Source organism: Ranitomeya variabilis, chromosome 4, assembly GCF_051348905.1.
Source record: "Ranitomeya variabilis isolate aRanVar5 chromosome 4, aRanVar5.hap1, whole genome shotgun sequence".
Classification (NCBI taxonomy): domain Eukaryota; kingdom Metazoa; phylum Chordata; class Amphibia; order Anura; family Dendrobatidae; genus Ranitomeya; species Ranitomeya variabilis.
Window position 1 is genome coordinate 526,611,095 of NC_135235.1, and position 12,686 is coordinate 526,623,780.

Sequence of the window (12,686 nt, forward strand, 5' to 3'; positions counted from 1 at the left end):
TGTAAAGCCGTCGTGTGCACATGCCCCAGGAACCCATTGTACAATCCTAATGCTTGCTTTGGCTTAAAGGAAACCTGTCACCCCCAAAATTGCAGATGAGCTAAGCCCACTGTCATCAGGGGCTTATCTACAGCATTCTGTAATGCTGTAGATAAGCCCCCGATGTATCCTGAAAGATAAGAAAAAGAGGTTAGATTATACTCACCCAGGGGAGGTCCCGCTGCGGTCCGGGTCCGATGGGCGTCGCGGTCCGGGGCCTCCCATCTTTTTACGATGATGTCTTCTTTTCTTGCCGCAGCTCCTGCAACGGCGTACTTTATCTGCCCTGTTGAGGGCAGATCAAAGTACTGCAGTGCGCAGACGCCAGGCCTCTCTGACCTTTCCCGGCGCCTGAGCACTGCAGTACTTTGCTCTGCCCTCAACAGGGCAAAGTACGCCTGTGCCGGAGCCGCAGCGTGAAGACAAGAGGACGTCATCGTAAGAAGATGGGAGGCCCCAGACCGGACCACGACGCCCATCGAACCCGGACGGCAGCGGGACTGCGCCTGGGTGAGTATAATCTACCCTCTTTTTCTCATCTTTCAGGATACATCGGGGGCTTATGTACAGCATTACAGAACTGTAGATAAGCCCCTGATGCCGGTGGGCTTAGCTCATCTGCGATTTAGGGGGTGACAGGTTCCCTTTAATGGGGGTTTTCTGGATTACAGTATGTGCACACGACATCTCCTTCATGCAGGAAAACATTTCTAGAAGCGCAGGTGTTTTATTTATTTTTTCTTCTGTTTCCTTAGTGTTTCTTGTTTTTGACCAACGACAAGTGATGAGCGAATATACTCGTTACTCGAGATTTCTCGAGCACGCTCGGGGGTCCTCCGAGTATTTTTTAGTGCTCGGACATTTAGATTTTATTGCCGCACTGAATGATTTACATCTGTTAGCCAGCATAAGTATATGTGGGGGTTGCCTGGTTGCTAGAGAATCCCCATATGTACTTATGCTGGCTAACAGATGTAAATCATTCAGCTGCAGCAAGAAAAACTAAATCTCCGAGCACTAAAAAAAACTCGGAGGACCGCCGAGCGTGCTTGAGAAATCTCGAGTAACGAGTATATTCGCTCATCACTACCGACATTTTTTTTTTTTTAGCTTTTTACCATCGTTTTTGGGCCACTTTGCTGCACTTTTTTTTAGTCCATTTAACAATGAATAAATCTCTCAGGGTTTTATTTTTACCCCTCCCCCCAGGGCTGTGGAGTCGGTAAGCCACAGTTCCGACTCCGGCTCCTACTCCTTCATAAATGGCCAATTCGTAACAATAAATTTACTGTTGTAAAATATTAACATCGTGCTTATTCAGTTTCTCACCATCATATACAGTTAGGTCCATATATATTTGGACAGAGACAACATTTTTCTAGTTTTGGTTATAGACAATACCACAATGAATTTTAAACAAAACAATTCCGATGCAGTTGAAGTTCATACTTTCAGCTTTCATTTGAGGGTATCCACATTAAAATTGGATGAAGGGTTTAGGAGTTTCAGCTCCTTAACATGTGCCACCCTGTTTTTAAAAAGACCAAAAGTAATTGGACAGATTCAATAATTTTAAATAAAATGTTCATTTTTAGTACTTGGTTGAAAACCCTTGGCTGGCAATGACTGCCTGAAGTCTTGAACTCATGGACATCACCGGACGCTGTGTTCTCTCCTTTTTGATGCTCTGTCAGGCCTTCACTGCGGTGGTTTTCAGTTGCTGTTTGTTTGTGGGCCTTTCTGTCTGAAGTTTAGTCTATAACAAGTGAAATGCATGCTCAATTTGGTTGAGATCAGGTGACTGACTTGGCCATTCAAGAATATTCCACTTCTTTGCTTTAATAAACTCCTGGGTTGCTTTGGCTTTATGTTTTGAGTCGTTGTCCATCTGTAGGATGAAACGACGACCAACCAGTTTGGCTGCATTTGGCTGGATCTGAGCACACAGTATGGCTCTGAATACCTCAGAATTCATTCGGCTGCTTCTGTCCTGTGTCACATCATCAATAAACACTAGTGACCCAGTGCCACTGGCAGCCATGCATGCCCAAGCCATCACACTGCCTCCGCCGTGTTTTACAGATGATGTGGTATGGTTTGGGTCATGAGCTGTACCACGCCTTCGCCATACATTTCTCTTTCCATCATTCTGGTAGAGGTTGATCTTGGTTTCATCTGTCCAAAGAATGTTCTTCCAGAACTGTGCTGGCTTTTTTAGATGTTTTATAGCAAAGTCCAGTCCAGCCTTTTTATTCTTGGTTCTTATGAGTGGCTTGCACCGTGCAGTGAACCCTCTGTATTTACTTTCATGCAGTCTTCTCTTTATGGTAGATTTGGATATTGATACCCCTACCTCCTGGAGAGTGTTCTTCACTTGGTTGGCTGTTGTGAAGGGGTTTCTCTTCACCATGGAGATTATTCTTCTATCCTCCACCACTGTTGTCTTCCGTGGACTCCCAGGTCTTTTTTGCATTGATGAGTTCACCAGTGCTTTCTTTCTCAGGATGTACCAAACTGTATATTTTGCCACTCCTAATATTGTAGCAATTTCTCGGATGGGTTTTTTCTGTTTTCACAGCTTAAGGATGGCTTGTTTCACTTGCATGGAGAGCTCCTTTGACCGCATGTTTACTTCACAGCAAAACCTTCCAAATGCAAGCACCACACCTCAAATCAACTCCAGGCCTTTTATCTGCTTAATTGAGAATGACCTAACGAAGGGATTGCCCACACCTGTTCATGAAATAGCCTTGGAGTCAATTGTCCAATTACTTTTGGTCCCTTTAAAAACAGGGTCGCACATGTTAAGGAGCTGAAACTCCTAAACCCTTCATCCAATTTTATTGTGGATACCCTCAAATGAAAGCTGAAAGTCTGAACTTCAACTGCATCTGAATTGTTTTGTTTAAAATTCATTGTGGTAATGTCTATAACCAAAATTAGAAAAATGTTGTCTCTGTCCAAATATATATGGACCTAACTGTAAGAATCAGACTACTTAGAGCAAAAACTATATTTATTAGAATACAATTAGAATATAGCAAATAACTTTTCTAAACTCTTGTAAGTAAATATGCAATAAACACTGTTATGCAGTTAATAAGAAGAAATCTATAAATTTGTCCTCAGAAAAAGTATTGCCTCTGTCAGATCCTCCTTCATGGATGCCCTCAAATCTGATCTAATTATTTTGAGCGTTGAAAACAACCTTTCTACACTAACTTGGGTTGGTGGCAAAGCAGTAACCACTCGGGCAACATCTCTGACAATGTCAGGATACAGAGGAATCGCTTGTTGGACTGTTATTTTTGATGAACGGTCAAATTTCTCAATTTCTTTTAGTGCACATGAAAAATTCTGCTGAAATGTACTGGCTGTGTTCTTTGATGGGGATGACTTTTCTTCTATGCGGGAACGCTTTGCACGGTCCTTGTGATATAAAAATATTTTTCGAAATTAAATTCTTCATCAGTTGATGAGGGTGAAGATGTGGCAGGACAACCAAATTCTTCTTGTTCCTCCTGACTGTTCTGCAACCCTTTCATCCTTACTGCTATTTCAAACAGAGCTTCTTTTCCTTTAGTTAGCTGTTGATCATCTAGAAGAATCCGATGCATTGGGTCTACATAAACAGCTGCCGAAAGAATGTTATTTTGTAATAGTAGCTCCTCTCTCCGTTTCATTGATGTAGCAATGCCACTTGCAATTAACCCTCCTCTTTGGGACAGGCGAAACATCAGGTTCTTCCACTCCTTTAAGAAAATACCTGGAGTTAAGTCCTCTGCTTGTAATTTTTTAGTCACTGTAAATGGGTGCTCTAGCAATTTTTCCAGCTCAGTCACCTGATTCCACTGACTTTCATTTAGCGTCAGTTGAAGGTTAGCCATGTCTACAAGAAAGGTTTTCAGTTCAACCAAGCGCAGAATCATTAAGTACTGCCCCATCGTGTCTTGATCAATAATTGCCCCTTTTCCAGCACGTCTCTTCAAAATTGAGTCAACTTTAGGGGTTCTGGCAACAGTAGCCAATTTTCTCACCTTGCCAATCAGTGCAGCAGCATGTCCTTCTTGCAGACTGTCTTATAGCCAGCTGTAGCGTATGCACAACACAGCGCATGTGATGAATGAAAGAACGTATTGACAGTTTCAACAAGATCATCTAAACTATCATGTTGCTGTTCATCTGAAGCAACTTCAGTTTGCTCCTCAGTTACAATACTGTGTTCCTCTATTTCAAACATTTCTGTCTGTGGACCCAGAATGTTCTTCTAGCTGCTGGTCACCATCATTACTCTCATTCATTAGCTTAATAGTACTTATCATATTTAAAGCATTGTCAGTTACGACAGAAAGAACTTGCTCTTTTTTAAGTTCATAGTCTTGCAGAACCTTTTCCACCAAGACCTGGAGAAACTCACTGGTGTGATGAGCTTTGGTGTCTTTTACTGCCAATGTCTTGGTAACTATTTCATTTTTGTCACAAACAAATCGGACGTTGATGGCAAAATAGTTCACTCTGTGACGTGTGCAGGCATCCATTTTAAGAAACAGAAAGCGTCCTTTGAGAGTTTTTTAAGTTCTTCCTTTTGTTTAAAAGCTTCTTCGATTACTAATTTTCTAATACTCTCTCTCTCCAGAGAAACACCAAGCTTGCGGGCCATTTCCCCATTCAGACACATAAAAGCTGGTCGTGAAAATAATGAAATAGGCACACTATCCTTTACAACAAGCTCTATGATCTGTTTTTTAAATGTATCTACTGTCATTGTCACAGTAACTTTGTCACTGACAAAATATCTTGCAACTGATGGCTGCAAAGTTCTCTGCTCCTTTGTTTGGCTGGAAGAGCTGGGCACTGGTTCATTGGTTTGGATGCAGTCTTTCTCATCCACTGCTTTCAGTACTTCTGGATGAAAGTGCTGTAAATGTCTCTTTAGATTAGAAGCTCTGGTAGGAGCATTTTTATCTTTGCCTGAATATGCACTGATCTTGGCTTCACAGCATTTGTTTTCGTCTGGATCATTTGTCATACATTGACAGACATGTTTTCTATCTTGAGTGATGGTGAAATGTTCAAATACAGCTGATTTAATGTGACGCTTCTTTGACATTCTCAGGTTTTTAATTCTGCATTCACAATCCAAATGACAATTGTTTTTCCTAAAAACAATTGTACATAATTATTGCCAGGTCGTACAACTGATATAGTGGTCAGTAATACTGTTATTCCTCATGTACTCACAGTTAAGGCTACGTTCACATTTGCGTTGTGCGCCGCAGCGTCGGCGCCGCAACGCACAACGCAAATAAAAACGCAGCAAAACGCATGCACAACGCTGCGTTTTGCGCCGCATGCGTCGTTTTTTTCATTGAATTTGGACGCAGCAAAAATGCAACTTGCTGCGTCCTCTGCGCACCGACGCGGGCGCCGCAGCGACGCAAAACGCAAGTGCGCCGCATGTCCATGCGCCCCCATGTTAAATATAGGGGCGCATGACGCATGCGGCGCCGCTGCGGCGCCCGACGCTGCGGCGCTGGCCGCAAATGTGAACGTAGCCTATCTGATGCAAAGTTTGTTGAAAGGATAATACTTCTTACAGTCTTCCTCTTCTGAGTAGCAGCTGTGAGATGCTTGGAAGACGCACACCTAGTAAACATCTAGTCTAGAGGAGGAGCTTTACTACTAAGAGTTTGCAACACATTTTCACTTTCAGTTTTATACATTGTAAGTAGGGGGGTTGGGGCAGCATGAGGTTAACCAAGTATAAGATTAGATAAGGGCAGTGGAGAACAGTGAGGGTATGTGCACACGTCCGGATTTCTTGCAGAAATTTCCTGAAGAAAACCGGAAATTTTCTGCAAGAAATCCGCTTTTTTTTTTTTGCGGTTTTTTTTTGCGGTTTTTTTAGCATTCTGCAAGCGTAATTAGCTTGCAGAATGCTAAAGTTTTCCAAGCGATCTGTAGCATCGCTTGGAAAACTGACTGACAGGTTGGTCACACTTGTCAAACATACTGTTTGACAAGTGTGACCAACTTTTTACTATAGATGCTGCTTATGCAGCATCTATAGTAAAAGATAGAATGTTTAAAAATAATAAAAAAAATTAAAAAATGGTTATACTCACCCTCTGCAGCCTCCGTTCCTATAGATGCCCGTGTGGTTCAGGACCTTCGGTGATGTCACGGCTTGTGATTGGTCGCGAGCGGTCACATGAGCGGTCACGCGACCAATCACAAGACAGTGACGTCATCGCAGGTCCTGAACCACACCATCTATAGAAACAGAAGCGGCAGCATGCAGCGGTGAGAGGCGGGAACACTCCGGGGACATCGAAGGTGAGTATATGACTATTTTTTATTTTAATTCTTTTTTTTTTACCAATTATATGGTGCCCAGTCCGTGGAGAGTCTCCTCTCCTCCACCCTGGGTACCAACCGCACATAATCTGCTTACTTCCCGCATGGTGTGCACAGCCCCGTGCGGGAAGTAAGCAGATCAATGCACTCCTAGGTGTGCGGAATCCCCGAAATTCCGCATTTTTAATGAACATGTTGCTTTTTTTTCCGTGATGCGATTTTTTTGCGGAAAAAATCGCAACATTTGCACAAAAAATGCGGAATACACTGTAAATAATAGGAGGCATAGGTTAGCGTTTTTTTAGCGAAAAAAACGCAAAAAAACGCGAAAAATTCTGAACGTGTGCACATGGCCTGACACACAAGAAATAAGAAATGTCTCTATCTCCAGCAGAACTGCTTATCACTGTTGTTCATAGTTTGATAGAACACATATATTTGAGTAACATTTATAAAATTCATATGAAAGTTCAATTATGAAATATTAATACATTTTTTTTAAAGCTGGAGTCGGAGTCGGTACATTTCTACTGACTCCGACTCCAACCAAAACTAACTCCGACTCCACAGCCCTGCTCCCCCCATGACCAAACCAAATTTTACGATTCTGACCAGTGTCACTTTATGAGGTAATAACTCTGGAACGCCTCAACAGATCACACTGATTCTGAGACTGTTTATTTGTGACATAGTGTACTTCATGACAGAGGTAAAATTTGTTCGATATGAATTGTGTTTATTTGTGAAAATATTGGCAATTTGGGGGAAATGTCACGATTTTCAAACTTGTAATTCTTATGCTCTTAAACCAGAGTTAGGTCACACAAAATAGTTAATAAATAACATTTCCCACGTGTCTACTTTACATCTTCATCATTTTTTAAACATAATTTTTTGTTTTGTTAAGAAGTTAGAAGGGTTAAAAATTGACCAGCAATTTCTCAATTTTAAAATAAAATTGACAAAATCATTTTTTTAGGGACCGCCTCATATTTGAGGTGACTTTGAGGGGCCTATATGACAGAAAATACCCAAAAGTTACACTATCCTAAAAACTGCACCCCCCTCAAGGTGCTCAAAACCACATTCAAGAAGTTTATTAACCGTTCAGGTGCTTCACAGGAACTGAAGCAATGTGGAAGGAAATAATGAACATTTCATGTTTTTCACAAAATGTTTATTTAGCACCAATTTTTTTTTATCTTCACAAAGTTAACAGGAGAAAGTGGACCCTGAAATGTGTTGTGCAATTTCCCCAAAGTACACCGATACCCCATATGTGGGGGAAAACCACTGTTTGGGCACATGACAGGGCTCGGAAGGGAAGTAGAACAGTTTACCTTTTTTAACGCAAAAATGGCTGGAATCGAGAGCGTATGCCATGTTGCTTTTGAAGAGCCCCTGATGTGCTTAAACATTGGAAACCCACCACTAGTGACCCTATTTTGGAAACTAGACAGCTCAAATAAATTTATCTACGTGTGTGGTGAGTAGAGTTGAGCGAATTTGTTCGGATTCCCTCTTATTCGGTAAGCTATAGCGCTTACCAAATAAGCCGCAGAGGGAACTCGGATACATGGAGCGCGCCGGCTGATCAGCACCACAGCTGCATGTGTCATGGCTGTGTCACAATCACAGCACATGCATGAAGAGCCCAACAAACAGGCTCTTCTTGCAAGTGCTGTGACTGTCACACAGGCGCAACACATGCAGCTGCAGCGTCAATCAGCTGATCATCTGGCGCGATCCAGGAAGCTGGGTTCCCTCTGCAGCTTATTCGGTAAGCGCTATAGTTTGCCAAATAAGAGGGAACCCCAACAAATTCGCTCAAATCTAGTGGTGAGCACCTTAAACCCGCAGGTACTTCACAGAAGTTTATAACGTAGAGCTGTGAAAATAAAAAAAAACAATGCTTGACTCTAAGAATGGAAAAATGGCTGGAATTGAGAGCGGACGCCGTGTCGCATTTGCAGAGTCCTTGATGCGCAGAAATAATGGAAACCCCCCCACAAGTGACCCCATTTTTGAAACTACACCCCTCAAGCATTTTTAACCTACAGGTACTACACAGAATTTGATAACATTAGATTGTCATATTGAAAATGTTCATTTTTTTAACGAAAATGTTGTTTTAGCCAAAAATTTGTAATTTTCACAATGGATTGTAGAAAACAGAACCCATAATTTGCCATGCAATTGCTCCTAAATGCGATGATACCCTATATGTGGTCAAAACTTCTGTTTGGTCACATAGCAGGGCTAGGAAAGAGAGGGCTGGAGTAAATTGTGAATGCCATGTCGCATTTGGAGAGCCCCTGACATGCGAAAACATCAGAAACCCCTCTCTAGTGACCCCATTTTGGAAACTAGACCCCTCAAGGAATTTATCTAGGGGTGTACTGAGCATTTCTAACCTACAGGTGATTCACAAAACGTAACATTTAGATATGGAAAAAAAAAATTATTTTTTTTCCACTAAAATACTGTTTTAGTACCAAAATTATTGGTACAGTGGGGCAATGGAAGAAATTGGACTCCACAATTTATGGAATTTCTCCCGAATGTAGCAGTACCCCATATGTGCTTGCACACTACTGTTTTGAGCACACGCCAGGGATCGGATGGGAAGGAGCGCTACTTGGGTTTTAGAGCGCAGCTTTCGTTTTAATAGATTGTGGGCTGAATTAGCTGAGCCCCTGAGGTGCCAGGACGGCAAAACCTCCACCAGGTGACCACATATTGGAAACTTCACTGCCTAAGGAATTCATCTAGGGGTGTAGTTAGTATTTTGAACCCACAGGTGCCTCACAGAATTTTTTAACACCAAGACGTGAAAATAAGACATTTTAGTGGTAAAAATGTAATTTTTGTGTTTGCTGCAAATTTGTCAGGTACACAAGGATTAATAGGTGAAATATGTATAAAAATGTGTGCAGTGAATTATGTATAGGTTTATTGTGTGACTAGTAATAATTGAACATCTGTCCTGAAGACTGCAGCTCTCACCAAGGTGTTAATACGTATTTTCCTTAGACAGCAGACTTCTGTCTCCAATGTCACCAGGGGGTTGTGCTGGGAACCAAGAAGGGAAAATTTGACACCTCCTAGTTCTTTGAAGAGAGATGTCAATTACAGCCTGACACTATCTGTGGGAAGCTTTACACAAAGAATCTAAGAGAAAATAATATATTCATTGGGGCGTGGCCGTGGTCCAATCAAAAACAAGCAATTAGAATATCAACTTGAGGGGCTGGTCTAGAAATATGACCTCCAGGGTGACTCTATAAATTTGGCTTGTATACATTCAAAATTGTTCACATGTGAGGGCAGCCTGGGAAGCTGATGTGATCTAGTCTATATTCATCTTACCCTCATGGGGCAGAAGCAGACTACAAGTTAGCTATTTGTTAGTTTTCTCCTGTTTATTTTATACTGTTTTGCATACCTGTCTTTTTATTACCATATTTTTGTATATTTTCTTTACTGTAAGCACTGTACTTTTTGTATTAAAGCATAAACTTTAACAGTTGAACCTTGTATGTTCTAAAGAATCTATAGCCTAAGGTGTGTGAGCCTTATGAGTGGTAGACAGTGTTAGTATTTCCGGGACTCATCGCCCGTATTTCGATGAGTGGTGGCGTGTATGGGCGCGTGTGTGGCCTGGGTCAGCGTGTGATTTATGCTCCCATTATAGCATAGAACAGAAGTTGAATGCTGGACTGAGAGAGGGGAGATAGATTAATCCTTGCAGGCACAACCCCAAGTCACGTGCTGAGAGCGGTCACATGATGAATTAGCGGCAGCGCGGAGAGAGGGATCCGCAAGTCAGAAATTACCGTTTGGCCACACGTCAGGGCAGAGAAGGAAGGAGCGCTATTTGAAAAACAGAAAACTCCAAAAGTGACCCCATTGTAGAAATTGTACCTCTGAATGAATTAATCTACAGCTGCAGTGACCATTTGGTATCATCCAGGCTTTTTTCTGAATTCTAAATATGCCAGTTTAATGCCCATACATTGTGCCCCTATAGGATAGAGCCCCAATATATTGTAGCGCCCCCATACATTGTGCCCAGATTATGGTTTTGGCGATACGCATCCCGTAAATTGCTCTCTCCTGCTACAGTAATGCCAAACATGTGGCGGCTTACTGCGGTTTAGGAACAGTGGGGCTCAGAAGGAAGGGAGCATTTGGATTTGGGAGTGCAGATTTCACAGGATTGCCTGTGAGGGGGTGGGAGCTGTGTCGCTTTTCCAGAGTCTTTGTTCGGTAATATGGGACCTGCCAATAGTCCCAGTGACAAATGATGGACCTGAGTGGGGGCTGGTTTTGTGTGGGCTAAATTAGGGGTTTTATTGGTAACATTCTGGGTTACATGATATTTTTTGATTGCTTCCAGAATAAGTTTGGCTCACAATCTTGTGTTCTACGCTGACCACTTTGGATTCCATTTGGCATGTTTTGGTGGCATCTACCTTGTGTGCTAAAAAAAACACCTAAATTGATGGGAAACCGCCAGCACACAGACCAATCCAAAATGACTCCATCTGCCTTACAAGTGAGTGGTTCCGTCAGGTGTTTTGTCTGAATCGGTTTTCAGGCATTTACACGGAAACTCCGACGTAAGAACTCAGCGGAGAGCGCAGGATAGATGTGAGCCGAGCCTTATTCTGATTTTTGGAAGGCAGAATGAACAAATAGACAGCAATAATAATCTTTTATTTATATAGTGCCAACATATTCTGCAGCGCTTTATTTAGTTTGCACACATTAGCACTGCTGTCCCTGATGGGGCTCACAATCTAAATTCTCTATCAGTATATCTTTGGAACGTGGGAGGAAACCCACGCAAACACAGGGAGACCATACAAACTCCTTGCAGATGTTTTGTCCCTGGTGGGATTTGAATCCAGGACTCCAGCGCTGCAAGGCTCCAGTGCTAACCACAATATTTTTTATTTTTGTACTGTTCACCGTGCGGTACTAAAGATAAGGCTAGGTTCACATTGCGTTAATGTGTGCACGCTAACGGACAGCGTTGCACGACGAAAATGTCGCAATTAACGCCGTGCAACGGGTCCGTTAGCGCACCCATTGACAGCAATGTGAAGTTTCCCTGTAGCGCATCGCTAGCGCGTGCCTTTTTTCGGCTCGCGCTAGGGATGTGCCGTTCTTTTGTAGCGCCCGAGGTCCGTTTCCCGCTCTCGCAGATCGGGGATCTGCGAGAGCGGGGACGTTAACGCGACCTCTAAATAAACATTGCGTTAGCGCAATCCGCTAGCGCTAAACGGATTGCCCTAACGCAATGTGAACCTAGCCTAAGACAGCTTTATTCTTCGGGTAGGTTTAATTACGGCAATACCAGATTTATATTGTTTTTTTTATGCTTTCCACAGCATGCTTTTTTTTTTTTAATAAAAAGTATTATTTTTGTCGCCATATTCTGAGAGCTGTAATTGTTTTATTTTTTGGCAAACAGAGCTGTAGGAGGGCTTAATTTTTGCAGGACGAGTTGCAGATATTTTGGGGTGCATAATATTTTTTGATTGCTTTCTATTCAGATTTTTCAGACAGTGAATGAATAAACACCAGCAATTCAGTTTTTTTTTTTCTTTTAGTTGTTCACTGTGCAGTAAAAGTGTTAAGAATTGTCCGTCAGGATGGTACAAACAGTATTTTACAAAAATTAATTTGTTTTTGCATCGTCATATTCTGAGAGCTGTAACTTTTTCATTCTTTTGCCAAATGAGACATATTAGGGCTCGGTTTTTTGCAGGAGTTTGGCGTTTTCATTCATACCATTTTTTTTTTTTCATATGACTTTATCTATTCTTATTCACTTTCTTGTATGACGAAAAGGCAACATTTTTGGCACGTTTCTTATGGAATAAATAACATGACAAGTTTATAGATTTGGTCGTTCCAGACGCGGCGATACCAATTATGTGTATTTTTTTGTGCACTCCCTCCACAATACATACCTTTTCCTCCCTTACCTGGGCACTGCATTCAGCAATCTTCTGTGCAGGTGACTTCCGTTCCAGTGACCTCTGGCGAACGTGAAGATAAGGTGGTCTCCCCACTTCCTCACTGCATAGGCATCATTATGTACACATGGTTCCTAGCGATGACTATTAGTCCATGAGCCGGGCCAGATATCGGTACCACCCGGAGTGACTAATTTTCTTTGGTATTTTTAGGTAGATGCATGTCTGTAGTTTATTTTTTGATATGATAGCCCTTACATATACGTAGCTTATTAACCCCTTCAGCCCTAGGCCTATTTGTAC